General features: G+C 49.2%; 1 protein-coding gene across 5 annotated transcripts in view; it reads right to left on the bottom strand.

Moving 5' to 3' along the window:
• Nucleotides 1-3,582, bottom strand: part of LOC146847635 (uncharacterized) — a 47,360-nt gene extending 43,778 nt beyond the window's left edge. For 2 of the 5 annotated variants that reach the window (XR_014981140.1, XR_014981141.1), the window contains exon 1: nt 3,222-3,573. The gene's annotated coding sequence lies outside the window, so the exon portion shown is untranslated. Of the gene's footprint in view, nt 1-3,206 lie in introns of all 5 variants that reach the window. The other 3 variants (XM_085651770.1, XM_085651772.1, XM_085651771.1) reach the window with 3 other exon arrangements.
• Between the last annotated feature and the right edge of the window lie 20,025 nt (nt 3,583-23,607).

Genomic DNA, 23,607 nt, shown 5'->3' with positions numbered 1-23,607 from the left:
ACATCGTGCATTCCACATCAAGATTTTCATTCAAGATCCCGGAAGAAGAAAGAAGAACAAATGATGCTATATGAACAGATCAATGGATTAATGAAGATTGATATCTCTTGACGGGCAAGTAGGGGACAAGGAGTGAATGTGGAAATATGGATTTTTCTGGTCAGTTATGTCCCCTATCTTGGACCCCAACGGTTCTATGTGCATGTTACAAGTACATGTATGTTCCCTCCAGTTCCAGTTATGAAGACGCAAATACATGTGCGTCCACCGTTAACATGTCCTCTGTTGATCCGCCATGAATGGGCCGGATATTCCATTCCTAAGTACGAAAGGCCACTGCCTTTATATGGTTCACTTATGCCATTTTTACAGTCCAGGCAAGTAGGCCCTGATTCTGTCATCGAACTCTTCTTGCTTTCTGTCTTTGAAGCTCCAGTCCGAGCCTGCATCTGTGACCATGAACTTTGTCTCATTCTCTGCGCGGCTCACGAAGCCTGACATCAGCTTGCTGCCTGCCAAGAACTGTATTTCACCTTCGAAAATTATCTGCTCCGCTCCCTGCCCAATGCATTCCTGTCTAGTAGCTTAAGTAAACATTCTTCCAGCTACCAAGCAAAGGCCCGACTTCTCTGTCTTCATACAAGTAATTCATAGCCCTGTTACTATGGAAGATTCCGCCCTCGCATCTAGTGTAGACACTTAGACGCTTGTACACGCACTAACCGTCAGTATAGTCAGTATAGAATAAGATTCTACTCTAAGAGACCTCTCTTTTGGATAACATAGTTCTTTAAACATAGGATGTTAGATATGATTTGGGATTAGGTTGACTTGACCCTCCAGACTTCTGTCGCCACATGTAGAGCTAAATATCAAGTCCCCTTCACCCCCTAGTTGCACGTCAATCACACGTCATACTGCTGCGCGCGCATATCTGCCAAATATTTCTGCTGACATTACGAAATTCTTTCATGTAACCACCCTCTTATGACATCACATCTGATGACGTTCTTTCATCACTCCCAGTTACGCCTATTTTTGCTACGTATGAATATATTATCACCACTATCAATTGTTACGCCTCTTGTATTGGCCTCACTGTAATGCCTATTGTATAAAAGTAATTGATTGTCAATAACGTATGTACTTCACTTCCTGAACCTTCGTGGTGATGGAACCTGGAGCAACCGATTATAATCGACCATTGGAATAAAGCCCATTTAGAACCTCTAATACCACGGATCCTGCCTCTTATTTACTGAGCTATTTTTATTATGTTTCCGTATCAAATTAAGTCCCGGTAATTAAATTATTTACCACACTCCTACACACACCCCCTGGACAGGCCTCATTTCCTCTGCACCGCCCCAGCAGCCCCGGACAGGCCTTGCCTCCTCTGCACATTCTGGACAGTCCTTACATCGTCTGCACTGCTCTAGACCGCCTCACCTCCTCTCCACTCCCCTAGACAGGCTTGACCTCCTATACACCTCCATTCACGGGCCTCACTTCCTCTGACTCCCCCCCAGCACGTGACAGGTCTCACCTCCTCTGCACCAACTGGACAGGCCTCACCTCCTCTCCACCCCCCCTGGACAGGCCTCACCTCCTCTGAGCCCCCCGGACAGGCTTTACATTCTCTGCACTCCCCTGGGCAGGCCTCACCTCCTCAGCTTTCCCCCTGACAGGCCTTACCTCCTCTGCACCTCCAGAACAGGCTTCACCCCTTCAGCACCCCTCAGCACTGAACAGGCTTCACCTCCTCTGCACCCCCCATGGACAGGCCTCACCTCCTCAGTACTCCCCGAGACAAGCCTCACCTCCTCTGCACCACTCTGAGGATGTCTCACTTCCTCCTCACCCCTGGACAGGCTTCATGCCTCCTCTGCACCCACTGGACAGGCCTTACCTCCTCTGCACACTCTGGACAGGCCTCACCTCCGCTGCACCGCATGGACAGGCCTCACCTCCGCTGCACCGCATGGAATGGCTGCATGCCTCCTCTGCTCCCCTGGACAGGCCTCACCTCCTCTGCACCCCCCTACAAGCCTCACCTTCTCTCCACTGCATATGGACAGGCCTCACTTCCTCTACACCTCCCTGGACAGGCCTCACCTCCTCTGCACCCCCGGGACAGGCCTCACCTCCTCTGTACCCCACCTGGAAAGGCCTCACCTCCTTTGTACTCCCTGGACAGGCCCCACCTCCTCTGTACACCACCTGGACAGGCCTCACCTCCTCTCCACCCCCTAGCCAGGCCTCACCTCCTCTGCAACCCCTCTGTAAAGGCCTCGCCTCCTCTGTAGCACTCTGGGGAGGCCTCGCCTCCTCTGCACCCCTCGGCCTGGTCCTATGCCTCTTCTGCACCCCCTGGACAGGTTCCATGCCTCCTCTGTACCCCCTGGACAGGCCTCACCTCCTTTGCACCGGCTGGGACATGCATCACCTCTTCTGCACCCCCTGGACAAGCCTCATCTTGTACCCACCCACCAGCACAGGACAGGCGTCACCTCCTCTGCATCTGGAGAGGAATCTCATCCTCTGCACCCCCATGGACATGTCTCACCTCCTCGACACCCCCCTGGACAGGGCTACCTCCTCTGAACAACCTGGACAGGCCTCAACTATTCTGCACCTCCTCTGGTTAGGACAGGCCTAATCTCCTCTGGACCCCATGGACTGGCCTTACCTCCTCTGCACTCCCCTGGACATGCGTCACTTCCTCTGCACACCTCTTGACAGACCTCACCTCTTCTGCACACTTCTGGACAGGACTCACCTCCTCTGCACTGCTCTGGACAGCCTCACCTGCTCTGCACTGGTCTGGACAGGTCTCACCTCCTCGGCACCCCCGGACTGGCCTCTCCTCCTCTCCACCACCCCTTGGACAGGCCTTGCCTCCTCGCCACCCCCTGGGCAGACCTCGCCTCCTCTGCACCCTCAAGCACAGGGCAGACCTCACCTGCTCTGCAACAACCAAGCACAGGACAGGCCTCAAGTCCTATGTACCCACCTGGACAGGCCTCACGTCCTCTGTACCCCCTGGACAGGCCTCACCTCCTCTACACCCACCTGGACAGGCCTCACCTTCTCTACACCCCCTGGACAGGCCTCTCTTCCTCTGCACCCCGCTGGAGGGGACTAACCTCCCTTGCACCCACGTCGACAGGCCTCACCTACTCTGCAACCACCTGGACAGGCCTCACCTCTCTTGCACCCACCTGGACAGGCCTCACCTCCTCTGCACCCCCTGGACAGGGCTCTCCAGTGTGCTGCAGCGACGTCTCACAGGAGCGTTCGGTGAAGGAGTTTCACGGACAGAGGAGTTCATTGCACTCCATACAGCGCTTCTGACTCCGCACTGAGCCTCGGGGCGCTACGCACAGGCCTGGAAGAGAGACACTGCTCTCCAGGACCTGCGCCGGAAGCAGGACAGTGGCTCGGACCCTAAAGCGCTTTAGTACCAGATACTACACGAGAGACGTCTTAATCACTCATAATAAGGAAATTACAGAAATATCCTGCTCCATTTTGCATCTTTCAGGCCTGGTACCTGGTTCCCTTGATGCAGTCCCCTCAATTATCCCACTCCAAAAAAAGTGACCTTTAACCCAGGAAGTGACGTCTCTTGGAGGAAGCAGATCTCCGGGGGTATTTCCGACTTCTGTGGTGATCGCGTCTTTGGCAGCTGAGATTGTACCCCGCTACTAATGTCTGTACCTCCAGGGGGTATTATACTGTGTACAGCTCTTCTTGTATTATAATACATGTTTAATATGAGGCGCCCTGACTCCCTCAGGCCTCCTTCACTCTTTGTACAGATCCTAAAACACAATCCTTCCCTGGTGAGGCTGCTGCTGCCCCTCCCTGGTGAACACTTGTATTACTTAGGAGGGGCCCCTCTTCTTCTCCTTGTGGGGGGGAGGGGATGGCGTAGCAAGCAGGGCCTGGACTTGCCTTTTATTCCACTGGGCATTTCCCAGCTTCCAGAGGGTAACTGCAGCAGGGGTGGGAGGTGGGAGGGGGCTTTAAGGGAGGGAGGAAGAGAGGGAGGAGAGAAAGGGAGAGAGGATGGTGGAAGCAGAGAGAGAGAGGAAGCATAGAGAGATGGGGGGAGAAGCTGTGGTATTTTGGTATTTACTACTTGTGTTACTATGACTGTTCTAGGTAATTCCATTCAGTTTTGGAATGCTTAGTTATGCTTTTGATGTAGGATGTTGGAATGTGATTGAATAGGCGGAAGCTGTTGAAGCCTTACTGTGGGGGCAGCCGTGCACCTAAACTGTGTAGCCAGAGGAAATAAACTACAAGATGGAAACTACCTACAGCCCCTGAGTGGTTCCTACAGAAGCGTTGAGAGAGAGATGGACCTCTTACTAATGACGGTCAATATCAGAAGTTTAAGAATGTTAGAGATGAACTTTCCGTTACTAAAGAAGGAATTGTCTGTCGAGGTTCGAGAACTGTTATACCGAAATGTCGGAGACTGCAAGTCATTGAAGCGACACACAAAGAACATCATGGAATCGTTGCCACCGAACAAACTCTTCGGGACCGAGTTTGGTTTCCTCATCTTGATGAAAGCGTTTAGTGAGAATGAACGCCTGTCATTTGTGTAATTCCTTATCTCCCAAAACAACTCAAAATCCATTAAATATATCTGATCTTCCAAAGCAGATGTGGGTGAGTATAGCTGTGGACTTCTTTTGACCTCTTAACAATGGACACCTCCTAATGGTTGTCATTGATGAGTGTTCCTGTTTTCCTTTAGTGGGAGACTTCTTGTCAATTGCTTTTTTGTTACGTGGCATGTTCCTTAAATTCTGAAGTCTAACAATGGTCCACCATTCAACAGTGGCGAATTCAAAGATTTTCTTACTCATCTAAGCATAAAGCAACAGATAAGCACCCCTCTCTGGCCACAAGCAAACGGTGTTGTCGATCATTTTATGAGCACTGTCAAGAAGACCGTTCAGTGTGCTGGACTAGAGACAGGTCGACTCCCCTTTCAACTACAGGTGAAAGTCCTGCTACCCTGATGTTTGGGGAGAGCCGTACAAACCATATTGCCACAATGGACCATCAAGAGAGAAATTAAACAAAATAACCTTTGACAAGATGATTCCTGTTACAAACATAATGGAGAGAGACGCCAAAGTGCTCAGGACATTACTTTCAAGAATGGAGATCTAGTAATCGTAAGGCAAAGATGTAAACACAAGTCGGATGCTCCATTTGATGCTGACCCAATGCAAGTCATGACTGCTAAAGAACACATGGTGACTTCTCACCGTCCTGGAAAATCCATTTAGCGAGATTCTTTGCATGTTAAGCATTTGCCTTGACGTTCACCATCTCCAGATGTCCAGAAGTGAGACTTCACCTAGGAGTCCTGACAGTCCACAGACTATATCTGTGCCTGTGTCATCAGCGCCACCCATGGATACTTCTCCAGTATCTCTGCAGTCTCACATGAGATGAATTGGCCGATTGGTTCAAGCACAACAACGACTCATTGAAGAGTTTTCATGTATATATATTTTGTATTTTTATTTAACAAAGGGGAAGGCATAGTGTCTTCTCAGTTAGCAATGGCAGACTTCTCTGGTCCCTGACAGATACCGTAGAACAATAGAACATTGATGTACGTGATTGGGTGTGCTAAATAACATGCACAACACAGAACGTTCAGTTTACAGCATGCAGACTGGTCCTTCTGGGTACCAGATCCAATCAGACACAACCAAGGGTTGGCCTTTGTTGTTCTTTCACTTCCACCATCTTGCAGCGTCCCATCATATTGTAAGATTGCCCTCATGAGGATTTAAAGAACTAGACAGACGGTGCACCACCAAGGTGGCAATATCTGTATTGTGCCATTTACAGCCCCATGGGATGAGGATCAGACTAGACACATCATACATTATCTTTAATGTGCTCTCTGTACAGAATGACAATTGCACCAACCCCCTCCCCCGTTAATGTGGAATACTATTTATTGTGGCCTTCGCTCCTTTACGGTGAGAGGATCGAACTGTGAGCCCACCGAAGGTGGCAATATCCTTATTGTGTCTTTACTCCTCTATGGGGTGAGGACCATATTAGATACATTGTGCATCCACCCGCTCCAAAAGGTGACAATATCTTGTGCCCTTGGCTCCTGTATGGCGTGCGGCTCACACCGTACACCCACGCTAAGCTAGAATATGGTTTATTGTGCCCTTTATGGGGTGAGGCTCAGATTAGATACATCGTTCCCTGTCCAAAGGTGACAATATTGACATTGTGCTTTTGACTCCAGTACAGGGTGAGGACCAGACTTGATACATATTGCATCCACCCCCGCATCCAAAGGCGGCAGTTCTATTTGTTGTGCCCTTGACTCCGGTACAGGGTGAGGATCAAACCGTTGGCCCACCGAAGGTGGCAATATTCTTATTGTGCCATTCACGCCTGTAAAAGGTGAGGATCAAACCATGCACTCCCCTTAAGGAGGCAACACCACCTCCTTGTGCCCCCTACTCCTGTACAAGGTGCGGTTCAGACTAGACATAGTATGCACACCCCATAAAATGACAATCCCCTTATTGTACCTGTCATTATCCTCTGTCTTCAATTGCATAGACCTCTTTTATTTCAGTATGAGGTATGTGTCATTGAAAATGAAACACGTAATGAACTCTGATTCCATCAAATGCCCATTTCTAGCATATTCTTCTGTTCACTAAATGTGTCACGAAGCTATGGTGATGACGCTTATGGAAAAAAAATTCAGTGATCGCTTAGTTTAGAAGGTATTACAGGTTTGTCATAAATACTCTGACCGTTTCCCTTCATGATTCTATTTTAATCCCTTGCTTTAGAAGATTTGTGGTGGATAAAGAGATGCAGGACAAGCTCCATTTTAAGTACAGTTTCCATTTTATTTAGCCTGATGTAGGAAAGTGCCTCTTAATGCATGGTTGGTCCCACGATTCACCTGATGTTGATGCTCTTTGACTAAGTGTGCCCAGTGTTCTTTCCCTAAAACTGTACTTATACAAACTCAAATTGGCAACTCTCTGGCCACATGTAAGTCCCTTGTAACAGGTACCATGGGTACCAAGGGCCCTGTGACCAGAGAAGGCCTCTAAGGGTTGCAGCATCTATTGTGCCACCCCCAGAGGCCCTGTACCCTAATACACACACACACACTGCCATTGCAGGATACGTGTTTTGGTACAGAGAAAAGTGAAGAGTCGACATGCCACACATCCCTGTGTGCCATACCTACAGCCACTGCCTCTGGTATAGGTAAGCCACCCCTCTAGCAAGTGCACTATACCACTGGTGAGGGTACAGGTGCATGAACCCTTTACCCCTACAGTGTCTAAGTCCATTCTTAGACATTGTAAGTGCAGTAACAGCCATAAAGAGTATATGGTCTGGGAGTTTGTCAATTCGAACTCCCCAGCACCATAATGGCTTTACTGAAATCTGGGAAGTTTGATATCAAAATTCTCAGCACATTAAACCCACACTGATGCCAGTATGGGATTTAATGCAAAATGCACTCAGAGGGCATCTTAGAGATGCCCCCTGAAAAACGACCTAACACTAGTGTCTTGGCTGACTGGCTACTCGCCAGCTGCCATCCCCAGACATGTTTCTGGGCCACTGGGCCGAGAGCCTCCTGCTCTCAGGGTCCTGAAACAAAGCACATCCTGGGTAGAGGTGCCAAGCCTCTCCCCCAAGATGGGCATGATCCACGAAGGGGAAGCTTCAAAGTCTTGCCACATTTGTAAGCTGAGCCAGCCAGTTGCTGCTCCTAGCAACTGGCCCCCACCGGTTCTGACCCCCACTTTGGGCAGGAGAATCGGCGGGAAAACCAAGATAGGATGGGAGCTTTGCCAACCCTACCCCTCAGGCATTGGAGGCGAGGCGAAGCACAACTCTCAGTCCCCTCCATCTTGAAGATGGAGGGACCCAGCCCACCAGAGTGAGGCTTATGCCTCCCTCCCACTGGAAGGTACCATAATAGGGAGTGTGCCCCCCCAAGGAAGGGACCCATTGGTCCCAATCTGTACCCACCTGAAACACCCCTAAATCTTGTATTAAGGGACAACCCCGAACCTTGCCTCCTCAGACAAGCAGAAATTAGAAGGACCGAAGAGCCGTGCTGAAGGAAGAAACAGAGGACACCAACTGACTTAGCCCCAACCCTACCAGCCTGTCCCAACCTCGACCTGCCTCAGTGGAATCCCAGTGTGTCCTGCAGCCAGCAGCCCTCCAGAACCTGGAGGACCTGCCCTGCCTTCCCTAACAAGACTTTGTCTCCTCTGAGCACCGGATTTGCTCACCAACAGACTCTGGCTCCAGCCAAATCTGTGACTCTGCACCACTCTGCACACAACCCCCAAGGCCCGTAGGTCTCCCAGGCGATCCTGACCTGGAATCTGGTAATCCCTGACCTACCTCAAGTCTTCCGATGAAGCCTGCAGCCCCTATCTGGAGGATCCCCTGACCGTGACCAGAGCCGGTAAGGAAAACCAGACGCCAAAAGAAACCCCTGTACCCGACACCCGACAGCCTTGGGTTGCCCAACCAACGGTGTCCTGGCATCCCACAACACCCCAACTTACCTCTCCAAATGGTTGTCGCCTCCAGAAGATCTTCGTACCTGAGCCTGCAGTGTTTGTTCTGACGGGATCTTCCCTATTGAAACTAAGAGGGCTCCCAACATTGATCCAGCACCCTGCACCCGGCCGCCCCTGTGCCGCTGTGGGTGCACCTTGTATGCTATCTTGGATCCCCCTGCCCTGACCTAAACCCTAGGAGCTTTGCTACCATATCCAAGTGGCGTGCCTGTGAGCCACCAACCAGAGGTCCCCTATATCCCATTGGATAACTTTGGGCCTCAGCACTCTGCACCCGGCCGCCCTAGTGCTGCTGAGGGTGCTTTTTGAGTGCATCCTTAACCCCCCTGGGGAACCCTTATTCTAACCCCTGAAACCAAAACTCCTACAACCAAGTACTTACCTTTAAACCGATAACTTCATTTCCTTCCATAGGATTGCATTGACTGCTTTTCTGTGAAAAAAGTTCTAAATGTTTAGTTGGAAAAGTGTATGAGACCCTAAGAAACTGTGGGCCCGATTCACAGAACTAACTTAAGACAAAATCCTAAACTTACTACCATTTTGGTATTCACAGAAGGCACTTACTCATTTCGGTATTCACAGAAGTTAGGAGTCCTAACTTTAGGACTCCTAAATGCCTTCTGTGAATACCGAAAGTCTTAAAGTTAGGACTTTTCTCAGTTAAGGAGTCCTAAAGTTAGGAATCCTAACTTTACTACTCCTAAACTGAGAAAAATCCTAACTTTAAGACTTTGGGTATTCACAGAAGGCATTTAGGAGTCCTAAAGTTAGGACTCCTAACTTCTGTGAATACCGAAATGAGTAAGTGCCTTCTGTGAATACCGAAATGAGTAAGTGCCTTCTGTGAATACCAAAATGGTAGTAAGTTTAGGATTTTGTCTTAAGTTAGTTCTGTGAATCAGGCCCTTAGTGTTTACAAAAACTGACTTACTTACCCTTTATCTAGGAATTGTCCCAGTGTGATATCTGGGCATATTACACTGAGTAGAAAAAGTAATCTGAAAAATAATCTAAAAAGTAATCACAAACTAATTGCAAAGTAACTGAAAAGTAATTCCAACTGTTTCTGAACAATTGAAACAAACCAATTGCAATCAACTGCATTCAACTGCATTCAACTGCATTATTCTTGCAAAGTACTATTACACTTACCTGTATCAGGTCCTGCTTGGCTCTAGAAATAAAATACAACTAAATAAATTGTTTATACAAAACAAAATGGTCAGAGTTCAGTCTTTAAGTGTGTGAAATCATTTCTTGCCTGAGTGTGTACAATAAATGCTTAACACTACCCTCTGATAACGCCTTTCTGTTTGCCCACCCTACCACAAATAGAGAGTAAGGTATTATGTACTTTAAACTCTATAAGCCTTTGGGGATCCACTGGACTCTGTATATACTATACCAAAGTAAGGTAAAGTGTGCACAGAACCAGCTTCCTACATTCGTGGATCAGCTGTGGGGTCTACAACCCTGCATTTGTTGGACTGCTTTGGTCAACGGGACGGGTATGCTCAGACGTGAGTCCCGTGCTCTCCATGCAACTGGAATCAAACTATACTGGCTGAAGAGGGGTGAAACCCCGAACCCGGTCCTAGGATGCTTGTTTCCGGTACAGGGAGGACCTGGCTTGGCAATTCGGGCTGGACTGTTCCCATGAGGCACAGGGTCAAGACTGTTTTGCATATGGACAGGTCTAAACTGGGGTGGCATGGTGAGCAAAAAAACGACGGATTTAGGCCCAGATCTCTGTACTGGGATGAATGTATGACATTGTTCTGCATTCTGTCCATCAACTGTTGTTTCTGCTTTGGTCAACACCTGATCACACAACAGTACTCCTAAATTGCCTTTACAATTCAGAATTTTTTGAATTGGCAATTCTTTTCAAATTCCTAAAGGTCTTGTTAGGGCCTTGATTAAGTCCCTTTAGATTTTTTAAAACCTTACCATAGTTAGGGGTAAGAGGGTTTAGATTCTTTTTTCTAGAATGTCTCTTAACAAGAACCCAGCTGTTAGTGAAACCATAACAAATGACATAGAGAACATGGTTGAAGAGCCCAATATCACCCCTTACCTCCATCTAGAATTTAGGGAGCTAAGGTCTCTATGTAAACTCAAGAACATTGCTATGGGGTCCCAGCCCTCCGAACAAAAGCTCCAAGAGCTGTTGGCAGGGTATGCTAAGGACTACCCCTCTGAACAAGGTGAAGACCTCTCAGATGGGGAAGAGGATGGAGGGGATGAGGATAACTTCTAACCCCCTCACATCCTAGGGAAATCAGGGTCCCTGTGCCCCTGAATCCAAGAATACTTCTCACAGCACCTAGATCCCACACAGATGGTCCCGGTACTTCTGAGCCCATTGAGGACAGCCTCAATGAGGATAACAACCTTTTAGTAAGGTTGGCCAAAAGATTGGATCTAGAGACCAGACTCCTGGCTCCTGAAAAAGAAAGAGCAGGGATGGGTCTAGCACCCATCAATGGTGGGAGCAACTTAAATAATAAGGACAGAGAGCAATCTTATGATACTGAAATACCCAAAGGGATAGACCCACATTTGAGGAAGGTGATGACATCACCAAATGGTTCACAGCCTTTGAGAGGGCCTGTGAAATGAGAAAAGTGAAGAAGCCACACTGGGGCCTCTCCTTTGGGAACTGTTCACTGGTAACTGCAGGGACAGACTCCTGCCCTTACAGGGGCAGATGCTGGGTCTTATGACCTCATGAAGAGCACTCTGATTGAGGGATTTGGACTCACAACTGAGGAATATAAAATTAGATTCAGGGGGCTCACAAATCCCAAAACCAGTCTTGGATTGACTTCGTAGACTACTCAGTTAAGACACTAGATGGATGGTTAACTGGAAATACTGCACATGATTTCAATTGGCTTTACAATTTTTTTATGAAAGAACATATTTTAAGTAATTGCACTAATGAAAGGTTGCATTAACATCTGGTAGACCCAGGTCTAATTTCTTCCCATGAATTGGGAAAGAAGGCAGACCAGTGGGTCAAGACAAGGGTAACCAAAACAGCCACTGGGTGTGACCAAATGAAAGGGGTTATCAAACCTTCCCAAGGGTAAGGGGATGAGAATCCCAAAGACGAAAAAACTAGAGTCTTCAAAAGGGCCCAAAAGACCTGCTCAGAGGGATGGATCCTAAATCACCTCCCAGTCCAATGGTAGGTACAAAGGGAAAAACTGATCCCCAGAAGGCCTCGTGTTTCAACTGTAAGAAGTTGAGACACTTAACTGGAGATGCTACTTGTCCTGACAAGAAGCCCCCTAGTCCTCCTCCAGTTAGTACTGGTGTAGCCACTCTCCAGATGGGATCAACAGGGTGCCCAGAGCAAATCAGGGTTCACACTGAAGCAGTTCTAGTCACTGAGGGTGAATTCGAGTTTGTCATTTTAGCTGTGTGGCCTCCCAACTTAAAGAAGTATTTGCAATACCCCTGGATAAATGGGACTAGGATAGAAGGCCTGAGGGATACAGGTGCCAGTGTCACCATGGCGAGAGGCACACTGGTTTCCCCTGAGCAATACCTGATTGGAAAGTCATATCCAGTCACCAACGCTGACAGTGTTACTACTAACCATGCCATGGCTATGCTAACATTAGACTGGAGGGTGGTTACTGGCCTGAAACAGGTAGTGGTCTCTCCAAAATGTCCAGCTGCCTGCCTGCTTGCAAACAACCTGGAGATCTAAGCATGGGCTGAGGTAGAATTAATAACCCATGCAGCCATGCTGGACATCCCTGAGATTGTGTGTGTCAAGACTAGAGCACAGAAAAAAGAAGTGCTTGAGCCTGGAAGAAGGCCCAACCTTCCAAGAGAAAAGGCAAGAAGAGTGGGGAACAAGCTTCTGGACAGCAAATGATTCAGGACCCCTCTCCTCGTGGAGGGGACTTGTCAGCCCCAGAGGGAACTGAGCCAATGGAAATTCACCCTTAACAGGTTGAGCTCTTAGGCCCAGGGGGACCCACTAGGGAACAGCTGTGCCTTGGGCAGCAGGACTATCCAACTCTTGAAAGCCTGAGGCAGCAAGCTGCTGCACAGGAAAAGGAAGATGTGTGCGGAACCCACAGAGTCTATTGGGATGATGGACGCCTGTATACTGAGGCCAGATACCACAACCCTGGTGCCACAAGGAGAGTGGTAGTGCCTCAGATTTACAGAGAGATTTTACTCGCATTGGCTCCTGATATCCCCCTAGCTGGGCATCTTGACCAGACCAAAACTTGGGAACAGCTTGTCAGCCATTTCTCCTGGCCCCAGATGTCCCAGAAAGTATAGGAATTTGTCATCTCCTGTGTCACCTGCCAAGCCAGGGCAAAAAGGTGGACCCTCAAAGGCCCCCTTAATTCCACTACCAGTGGTTGGGGTACCCTTTGAAAGGGTAGGTGGGGACATAGCGGGTCCACTTGAACCTCCCACAGACTCAGGAAACAAGTTTATTCTGGTGACAGTGAAACATGCCACCAGGTACCCTGAAGCTATTCCCCTTAGGACCAGCGGCGGCTCCTCCGCTATGGCAGAGGAGTGTTTCCCACTGCTTTCAAGCAGTGCAGAAGCAAAACACAAAATGATTATAACTCTCAGTTATTATCATTTTATATTTGGCTGCTTCGCGGGCGTACGGGCGGTGGGCAGTGCTGCTCTGCTCTGTGAGCATGGCAGTGGAGGAGAGGTTTGCCCACTCCTAAAAGTGCACAGTGACTGTTCGGTCGGCCCTCTCAGGCCGCCCAAACCAGTCTTGTGCACTTTCCCACTTCTCCATGCAGGCTGCATTACAGCCTGAATGGAGAACAGGGCCACCCCTACAGGCCCTGACTGAGTGCTGTGTCCCGGATTTCAGACCAAGCACAACACTGCAATTGCAGCATTGTGATTGGCTTAGGTGAAGGAGAAGGAGCCTGGCTGCTCCTTCCTTATCCTGAAATCGGAAGCAGGAGAGCAGGAGCAGCGACGCGGGACGGGGCGGCGGCAAGGTAAGTGATTTTTTTAAAATTAAATTTTGTCCCCTCCCTCCCTCCCACAATGATGACACCCTGCGCAAACCCCCTCCCCAACCTTGTGGCCCCCCTCACCTCCTTGCCCACCCCAACCCAAGGGGCCATGCCAGCTGTTGCTGCTTAGGACTAGCAGAGCTCCTGCAGTAGCCAAGGCCCTCATTGGTGTATTCACCAGGGTAGGGTTTCCTAACGAGTTGGTGCCAGACAGGGATTCAAACTTCATGTCTGCATATCTCAAACACATGTGGAATGAGTGTGGAGTATAGTACAAATTTACTACATCCTATAATCCACAAACCAATGGTCTTGTTGAAAGGTTTAATGAGATATTGAAAGGCATGATCATGGGGCTTCCTGAAAAACTCAAAAGGAGATGGGATGTCCTGTTGCAATGCTTGCTTTTCTTCTACAGGGAGGTGCCTCAGAAGGGAGTAGGGTTTTCCCCCTTTGAACTTCTGTTTGGCCATCCTGTTAGTGGACCAGTCTGTCTTGTTAAAGAGGGTTGAGAGAAGCCTCTCCAATAACACAAACAGGATATTGTGGACTATGTACTAGGCTCAAGGTCCAGAATGACAGAGTACATGGAAAAAGCTTCCAAGAACCTGGAGGTCTGCCAGGAGCTCCAGAAGCACTGGCATGGCCAAAAGGCTGCACTGGTGGAATTCCAACCAGGGCAAAATGTGTGGGTTTTGGAGCCTGTGGCACCAAGGGCCCTCCAGGACAAATGGAGTGTCCCTTACCCCATCCTAGAAAAGAAAAATGAGGTCACCTACTTGGTGGACCTGGGCACAAGCAGTTCTCACAAAAGGGAAATCCATGTAAACCGCCTAAAGCTTTTCCATGACAGGGCTGACATAACCATGTTGATGGTTTCTGATGAAGATCAGGAGACAGAGAGTGAACCTCTCCCTGACCTCCTCTATTACAGCCCCAAAGATGGGTCAGTGGATGGAGTTATCTATTAGGACATCCTCTCTGCCCAACAGCAGGCTGACTGTATACTAAGCTCTTGTACTTGACTCCTGGTCAGACACACTGGTGTACCCATGATGTGGACACTGGGCACAGTGTACCTGTAAAAAACTAAATCTATGGACAGTCTGATCAAGTCAAGGAGAGCATCAAAGCTGAGGTCAGAAAGATGCTGGAGTTTGGGGTTATTGAACCCTCAGAGAGTTCCTGGGCCAGCCCAGTGGTCCTAGTCCCCAAACCTTATCCACAGGGTGGAAAGAGATAAATTAGGTTTTATGTGGACTACAGAGGTCTCAACTCTGTCACCAAGACAGATGTTCACGCCATACCAGGGCGGATGAGTTGATAAATAAATTGGGTGCCGCCAAATTCCTTAGTACCTTTGACTTAACTACATGATACTAGCAGATTGGCATGGCCCTAGGAGCCAAAGAAAAAACAGCATTCTCAACACCAGATGGGTATTTTCAGCTTGGTTTAAAGAATGACCCTGCCACATTCCAAAGGTTGGTGAATCAAGTCCTTGCTGGATTGGAGACCTTTAGTGCAGCATATCTTGATGATATTGCTGTCTTTAGCTTCACTTGGCAGGATCACCTGATCAACCTGGGGAATGTTTTGCCGGCCCTGCAAACTGCAGGCCTGACTATCAAAGTTTCCAAATGCAAGATAGGGCAGGGCGCAGTTGTATACTTGGGCTACCTTGCTGGTGGAAGCCAAGTGCAACCCTTACAATCCAAGATCTAGGCTATCCTGGACTGTGTAGTGCTAGAAACACTCTTATCGTTTGACATCACCTAATGACCTTTGACTACCATAATTTTAATTGACTTTGGTGTTTTACTTTACCCTAGCCTGAATGTATATCCTGCATATGCCTTTTTCCCTTGAAGATTTACTTTTGCAGTCTTAAAGTGGTAGCTGTCAAACAGTAGAACAGCTTGCCAAAAACAGAACGTTTGGGATGCGTATTTGAAAGCATGAAAGAGAGAGAGAGGTGTGAAATGTACTTTTTGGTTTCAAAGTGAAGTGTTATGAGCAGTGGGGCTCAAATGTGCATTGTGTTATACATTGAGAGATGAAGTATGTGATGCTATAGGCAGTGGTGCACAAATGTGCATTGTGATGTACATTGGGAAGTATTATGAAGTTCTTACTATTGGCTTTGTCAAGGCCTCATGTCATCTTGAATTTTGACTCTGTCTTGCTCTGCGTGCACAGGCAGGTCCCCAGATTGCTCAAGTTGTTTATCCACATTCAAGATTGCTTTGTTTTTGGAAGAGATTGTTGAATGTACCCTCGAAGGCTTTCATAAGCTTCGTTAAGATAAAGGCTGGAATATGTGAGAATGTAGAGGGAATGTGGGAACTCCTTTTGCCTTGGAATGTTGCATGGAAGGTGGCCAATTCCAGTAAGTTTCCTTGGCGCGGAATGAAAGACTCTTGAACCTTCTAGTGTGTTTTGAGACTATAAAGGCAGAGGGTCTTGGCAGGCAGCTTAGGAGCTCATTTGTGGGGCAGACGTGTCATCACAAAAGAACGGAACCTGAGTCCAGGTGTCTTGCTTTCGCCCCTCAGATAATACAGTTCCCACACGGAGGCTCAACACTCGCTTACAGCCTTCTGCAGCCCATGTGTTTGGGGGCACCACAGAGTCCAGCTGTCTTTGCAGCCGGAGCCGCTTGGGTCATCGTTTAGCGCCCGGAGGCGCTTTAAAACTGAGCGCGGGCTCCCGCGGCGCGGGACGCGCTTACAGCCTTCTGCAGCCCGTGTGTTTGGGGGCACCACAGAGTCCAGCTGTCTTTGTGGGCGGAGCCGCTTGGGTCATCGTTTAGCGCCCGGAGGCGCTTTAAAACTGAGCGCGGGCTCCTGCAGCGTGGGACGCGCTTACAGCCTTCTGCAGCCCGTGTGTTTGGGGGCACCACAGAGTCCAGCTGTCTTTGTGGCCGGAGCCGCTTGGGTCATTGTTTAGCGACTGGAGGCGCTTTAAAACTGAGCGCGGGCCAAGGGCAGAGACAGAGCTTATCTCTATTACATCCTCCGAACTAGAATGTAGACCTGAGAAGTTTAAGGTAATCACTAGAGGCCAGAAGGCCAAAATAACCCAAGACATTAGCGATGAACCGCCACTGAAGAAGAGGAAAGGCCGGGCCCACCAGAAACAAACTCAAATTGGGTTAAAGGTTTTGGGGCGGTAGACTAAAACTATAACAAATGATAGAGCTGTTAATCAGGGGCCCATCACAACAGTACTGCCTACTGTAACAAACGTAGCACACGCAGGGGCACATGAGGATGTCAGGCACTGATCTTCTGCGCCTGCATCACGAGCCAAAACGGGTATTCCTGGGTTCATACTACAACTCCCAGAAGTCCTTCACAGGGGAGGGGCTGAGGAGTATTTATGGCCGTTGATGCACGTTAGCGGCGAGCGTAATCCTAGGATCTGATCTAGTCCGGGAACTGTGCGGCTGCATGGTTCGGCAACTTTGGACATTTTCGTTCTGTTTGTTTGCTGTGGAATCCCTCCTGTCCGTATCTATCGGAGATGTCTTGCTGGTGTGAGCAGTGCTTTAAATGGGGAAAAATAAGTGCAGGTACTCTTTAAAATAGAGGTGTGGCAAGTGGGCGGCGCTAAGGCCAAAATAACATCATACATAGAGACTTCTGTACCAGTTGTAGCACATATTAAAACACATGAGAAATGTGTTTATGTCAAAAAACACAGATTAACTCATAACAAAAGGAAAGTCATGATGGCACTTTCTCCCGAATGGTCGCTGCGCACCTGATTGACAGTGCAGGGTCTGTCTAGAGACCCTGCCCTGTTAATCACAGCGGGACACAAACACTCTCACCCCCCTGCAGTTTGTGGACAATGAAATGGGCGCTGCTGGAATCTTCACCAGCAACTCTGTAAAAGGATACTTCAGCCAACTTAAGTACAAGCTCCTCGGAGTCAGAGCGGCCTCTGCCCTGCACTGGAGCAGAGAAACCGAGACTGCCGTGCCGTGGATCAGGGTACCGGTACTCTCCCTGGCTACAGAGAAGTGCCGGTGCTGCCGGCAAAAAAATTCGGAAGTGCCTGTACTCAGTACTGGTGAGTACCGGCCCATTTAAAGCACTGGGTGTGGGGGATTGCGAGTTTCGGCACACTGCGTCATTCTGACACTGTGGTAAGAGCCATTCTGGATATCAAGGCAGCGGAAGGTGGCTGTCTGTGCACGCTGGGTTAGCGTGTTCAGTATTCTGTATGGCAAGGGATTTCCCGCAGTGTCTTTGCTTCCTGTTGTGGTTCGGGCTCCAGTTACAGATATTCAGGAGCACAGTTTGAGATTCTGCCTTTCCGGAAAACACAGTACATGAGGTATAATTTTGGGTTCAGATCTGAAGACTCCATTTGACAATTTTCTGTGTGAATACTTCTTTTATTTTGCTTATTTCTATTCTTATGGGATAGTCTTTGTTCTTGCAACAGTAACGGGAATCAAGCCTACATATTGATTCAGCGAGGTTACAAGCCTGTTTTATACCTGAAAAGAGTTATACAATCCTGAACTTCATTGAACCAAGGATTATTGACATTCAGTTCATCTATTAAGTAGACGAGTCTTTCTACTTGTTTCTTGCTTTCTTTTCTATTGTGGGATGGGAATGTACGAAGGGTACGTATGATAAATGAGTGTCACTGGTATGAAGGATGGGAGAACATACTAATGGCCTGTGTTTTGTTGTTGTGATAAGAGCAGTATCTTTGGTGGATATTGTTATCAGGTACTGGTCATATAAGTGAGACTAACTGAGAGGAGACTGTGTTTATATAACCTGTAGTAATTTGTATTTTCTGTCTGCAGGTATCCCGTTCCCCGCTGTTCCTACCCTATTCCCATCCCTCACTTGATCGCCTCAATACTCTGTGTTACTAGATCAGAGTTGGGGATCTCAAGAGGTGGACCCCTTTGTGCATCGCCCGGATTCTGAGGAGTTCCTGGGAACGTTACAGAGACTGAATTCTGGAGAAGACTAGAAACACTGGTATCAACATTATTGGATCCATTGTCACAAAAATTATCTCACGTGGAAGATAGATTAACCAAGCTGGATGAGTTTGTCACCAGTGTCCCCTCGGTTCATCCGGACGTTTGTCCATGTAGAGGTCCTGATACGCTGTCAAATAGGAAGTTGGGCATAGGGACTAGTCAGTCTGGAAGCAACTTCGCAAATGGACAAGTGTGTCACTCTAGCACTGCTAGCTCCTCTGCCAAAGCCAATAATAATAGCACAGCTAGACCTGTGGCCCATCCTGGCATTTCGTCTTCAAGAGTATTACGCCCCCCACCAGACACCCAAGGTCATCCACAACACATAGATGACAGGAACACTAATTTTGGACAGCTTGTTAATTTACCAAATGGGGCACCTAGTGTTATGGGGACCAACACTCAAGGTAAAGAAGGGCGATCCATAAATACACACGGCCATCAGAGGCTCAATCAGGGAGCTACTTCCAACTTGACTATGAATTTGCACTTACCACCGGAAGTTACACCTTATACGGTTGTGCTGGCAAATGTCCCATCCTTACCATCAAATGCCTTTGAACACTGGTCGGTACAAAAGGGGGTGGAAGCTTGTTTCCGGTCCAGGGAAGGCATGGCTTGGCAGTTCGGGCTGGACTGTTCCCATGAGGCACAGGGTCAGACTGATTTGCATATGGCCATGTCTGAACTGGGGTGGCAGAGTGGGCTAAAGAACGGTGATGGATCAAACCCAGATCTGTTGACTGGGTGTGAGTGTTTGATTGGTTCTGATGCTCCGTCCATCACCACCCCCTTTTGTACTGCTTTGAACACTGGTCAACATTAAGGAACAAGTTGTTGCAATTTTTGACTGCAAGGACTGGTATAACTAATGCTCTTTTCTCCGAATTCAAAATGGCTCGAAGAATTGGCTGGGTGGGCAAATAAGCAAAATCCTTAGGGGGGAATTGTGTAGTTCTAACTTTTAGATCCCCATGTCTGGTACAGTCAATACTCGACAGGGCGGGCAATTGGACTGTCATGGCACAGGATATAAATATACTACCACTTGGCTACTTTTACCAACCTCCTAGACCCCAATGGTACACCCCTGAGGAGGAGAGATTTTCAGGGAGTAGGCCGTCTAGATTTAAGGTCCCAGTGAGTAACCGCTTTGATATTTTGAAATCATTAGAGGAAATAGACTGACTGACACCTGGGGTACTCGCTTCATCAACCAACAAGCCCAGCTGTTATGGAGGTCGGGGGGAGTATACCTACGAACAGGAATTTAACCCCGGAACAGCCCATTCAGTGGGAGAAAATTACCGGTCCCCTCAACTCTTAGTGAGCAGGGGGTAGTGGGCCCAAGCATAACTAAACGGTTTTTGGATGCCCTACCCGACTCCCCTGAACATATGTTTGGTTCGGGCATGTACCAATAGCGAAGATTTATTGAATAGTAAGGCACTAATATCTTACTCCGTAACTAATAACGACGCAGCCCTTTGTAATATTATGTCCTGGAACATCTCTGGCTTATGCTCAAAATTAAACAATTTTTGTAGCAAAATTGTAGCAAAATTCGAGATATCATGTTTTCAGGAAACGTGAGTCACGGAAGCAACCCACATTAAATGGATTTAGAACATACCACACAAATTCAATATTCAAGGCCCGAGGTGGTTGCTGCTCGGCCCCTAACCTCCCACATGGTCCGTAGACAAGGGCATAAGATCTTCCCAGACTCTTTCCAGGCTGCCCTCCCGGCGCCCTCGGTAAGTGAACCCTCTAATACAGTGAAGGGCCTAGCCCAGTTCAACTCGGCAGTTGAATGTGCCATTGATCTGCTTGCGCCCTTTAAATCATTACCTAACCCAGCCAGAAGCACTCAAACAGCCTGGTTTTCCACCGAGCTTCGCGTAGAAAAACGGCAGTTCAAACATCTGGAGAGGCGCTGGCGCAGGTCCAAGGAGGCGAGGGACAAAGACTTTTTCAAGAGAGCCCTATTTGCCTATCATAAAAACATTAAGGGAGCACGGAAAGTTTTTATCACCTCACAGTTAGCAAAGGGAGAGAACGCCCCCAAAACTCTATTCCAGATACTAAAATCTTTTACAAACCCCGCGGCATGCGATAATCCTGACACCCCTCCTCAAGCTCTCTGCGACGATATTGCCCAGTATTTCACGCAGAAAATAGATCTCATCTACCATAAAATCTCCCTCTCAGGGAGCCAGCAATCAGTTGTTACACCTCCTGATCGGTCAGCATCTGCTAATGCGCAACTACTCGAGCACTTTCTCCCAATATCTGTCAATGAGGTGGAAGCCTTATTACACTCAGTAAAATCAGGCTCTCCCCTAGACGTCATCCCAGCTAAAGTAGTCACCTCTTTCTCCAAACATCTAGCCCCGCACTTAAGCACTATTTTCAACCTCTCTATGACAGAGGGCTACCTTCCCCGAGAATGGAAAGCGGCACAGATCATCCCCATTCGGAAAACCTCCAAGGTCCCTATAATAATAATAATAATAATACTGATATTTGTAGAGCGCGAACAGCTACCTCACGAGGAGGTGTCCCGGCGCTATAGACCGCTGGGGAACCCGTCCTGGTTATCCCTGTGAGATGGTCCCTTTCTGGGTATCTCCAAGGTGAAACCAGGCATCCCCAGCGTCTGTGGGGGGCCGTTGTAGAGATAAGGCAAGCTTAATGCCCAGAGTTGCCGAGTGTGTTCCTGGTTAGAGTAGGCACCGAGGCGAGAATTATCGAGTCCATTTTGACCCTGGTCCACAACCCTGCCGCGTCGGGAATTGAACCCTGGTCCCTGGCCAATTCTCTGCTTACGGGTCTGCCGCCTCTAACCAGTGAGCCACACCTCTCCACTATGGAAGAGCTCTCCAATCTCCGTCCCATCCCCCTTCTTCCTCACTTGAGCAAAGTATTGGAAAAATACATCAATAATCAGCTGACCGGAGCGGGAGCCTAGCGCGCATCCAAGATGGTCGCGTGAGCACAGGGCTCCCCGGACCCTCGCTGCTCCTCGGAATTTATCCTGACTCTATCCTGACTTGGTTGATGGAATCTGGGAGACGAATGCTGGCTGAACACTAAACTCCTTTCGGAAATCAAATCGGACCTGGCAATCCGGAGTTATGGTGGTCTGTGGGGGGCCATTGTAGAGATAAGGCAAGCTTAATGCCCAGAGTTGCCGAGTGTGTTCCTGGTTAGAGTAGGTACCGAGGCGAGAATTATCGAGTCCATTTTGACCCTGGTCCACAACCCTGCCGCGTCGGGAATTGAACCCTGGTCCCTGGCCAATTCTCTGCTTACGGGTCTGCCGCCTCTAACCAGTGAGCCACACCTCTCCACTATGGAAGAGCTCTCCAATCTCCGTCCCATCCCCCTTCTTCCTCACTTGAGCAAAGTATTGGAAAAATACATCAATAATCAGCTGACCGGAGGAGGAGCCTAGCGCGCATCCAAGATGGTCGCGTGAGCACAGGGCTCCCCGGACCCTCGCTGCTCCTCGGAATTTATCCTGACTCTATCCTGACTTGGTTGATGGAATCTGGGAGACGAATGCTGGCTGAACACTAAACTCCTTTCGGAAATCAAATCGCACCTGGCAATCCGGAGTTATGGTGGTTTGAACTTTTGAGGCCCACCCGACGGCTGTGCCCGATGCGAGGGTGATCTGTGGAGCCGGGGCGTAGTTGAACAACAACGGCAGCGGGGCTGTGCCAGTGGCCGTCACATCACTTTCGGTTTCACTTTTGGTCTTTGAGGGGCTGGACTGTGGACTTGCTTGGTGCGACTGGGCTTTCATTTTGCCTTCGCTTGATGCCGGTGGCTTCGTCTGCTGCCAGTGTGCTCATTGACGGGGGTCCCTTCGCTCCGCCATATTGCGGCCTGTGGTGCGACACGCGTCTGCCTGGCCTGTGCCACCTCGACGCTTCCTCGGTGGTCTCCTTCGGCGATCGAGGTTCTCATGGGAGGCAAGGGAGACCCCGAGAGGCGTAAGACCAAAACATCCCTACGTGGGGGACCGGTCCAGACGAACAACATGGACCGCTACACTCAGGGTAAAGGATCCCCCGGGAAGGCCAATGTCCCCCCGGAGGACACCAGTGGTGGCCCGTCCGTTTCTCCAGATCTGTCCCTGCAGGACATCATGGGCGCCATTAAGGGCATCAGAGAGACCATCGCTACGCAGTACGAGGCCTTGGCCCGTAAAATCGACACGGTGGCCATTGACATTACGCTAATCCGGGCGGATCTCTCTAAGACTAACGAGAGGGTTCAATCGCTGGATGTGCGGACGTCCTCCCTTGGTACGGACGTGTCGGACCTGCAGGCCACTCTCGGCGATCTCAAGTCGGCTAATGATCTGATGGCCCGGCGGCTGGAAGACTTCGAGGGACGGGCCCGCCGCAATAACATCCGCGTCATAGGCGTTCCGGAGACCTCCGATAACCGCCCGGTTGATCTCCTGGTCGAGGAGCTCATCCTCGAACATCTTGCTCCCGCTGGCCTGAGTAAGTTTTTCGCTGTGGAGCGGGCCCATCGAGTCCCAGGTGGCCGGCCGCGACCGGGTGCCCCCCCGAGGCCTATCGTTGCGAGACTTTTCCATTACAGAGACCGAGACGCGATTCTGCAGGCCTCACGGGTCCATGGCCCGGTCCGACATGAGAACTCGTCCATTAACTTTTTCCCGGACTTCACCCAACTTGTCCAGAAACAGCGGATGGGCTTCCTGGGGGTGAAGCGGCGTCTCCGGGACCTCGGTCTCAAGTACTCTATGCTTTATCCTGCAAGGCTCCGAGTGGAACATGAAGATCGGACTACCTTTTTTGACTCTCCTGCGACTGTGAGTGACTGGCTGGATTCGCTGCCGGACCGGGGTGACCGGACTGGGCCCTCTGCCGGTACCGAGGGTGGCGGGTCT

This window comes from Triturus cristatus, chromosome 4_1 (genome assembly GCF_964204655.1).
Source record: "Triturus cristatus chromosome 4_1, aTriCri1.1, whole genome shotgun sequence".
Taxonomy (NCBI): Eukaryota; Metazoa; Chordata; class Amphibia; order Caudata; family Salamandridae; genus Triturus; species Triturus cristatus.
This window is presented reverse-complemented; position numbering and strand designations above follow the sequence as displayed.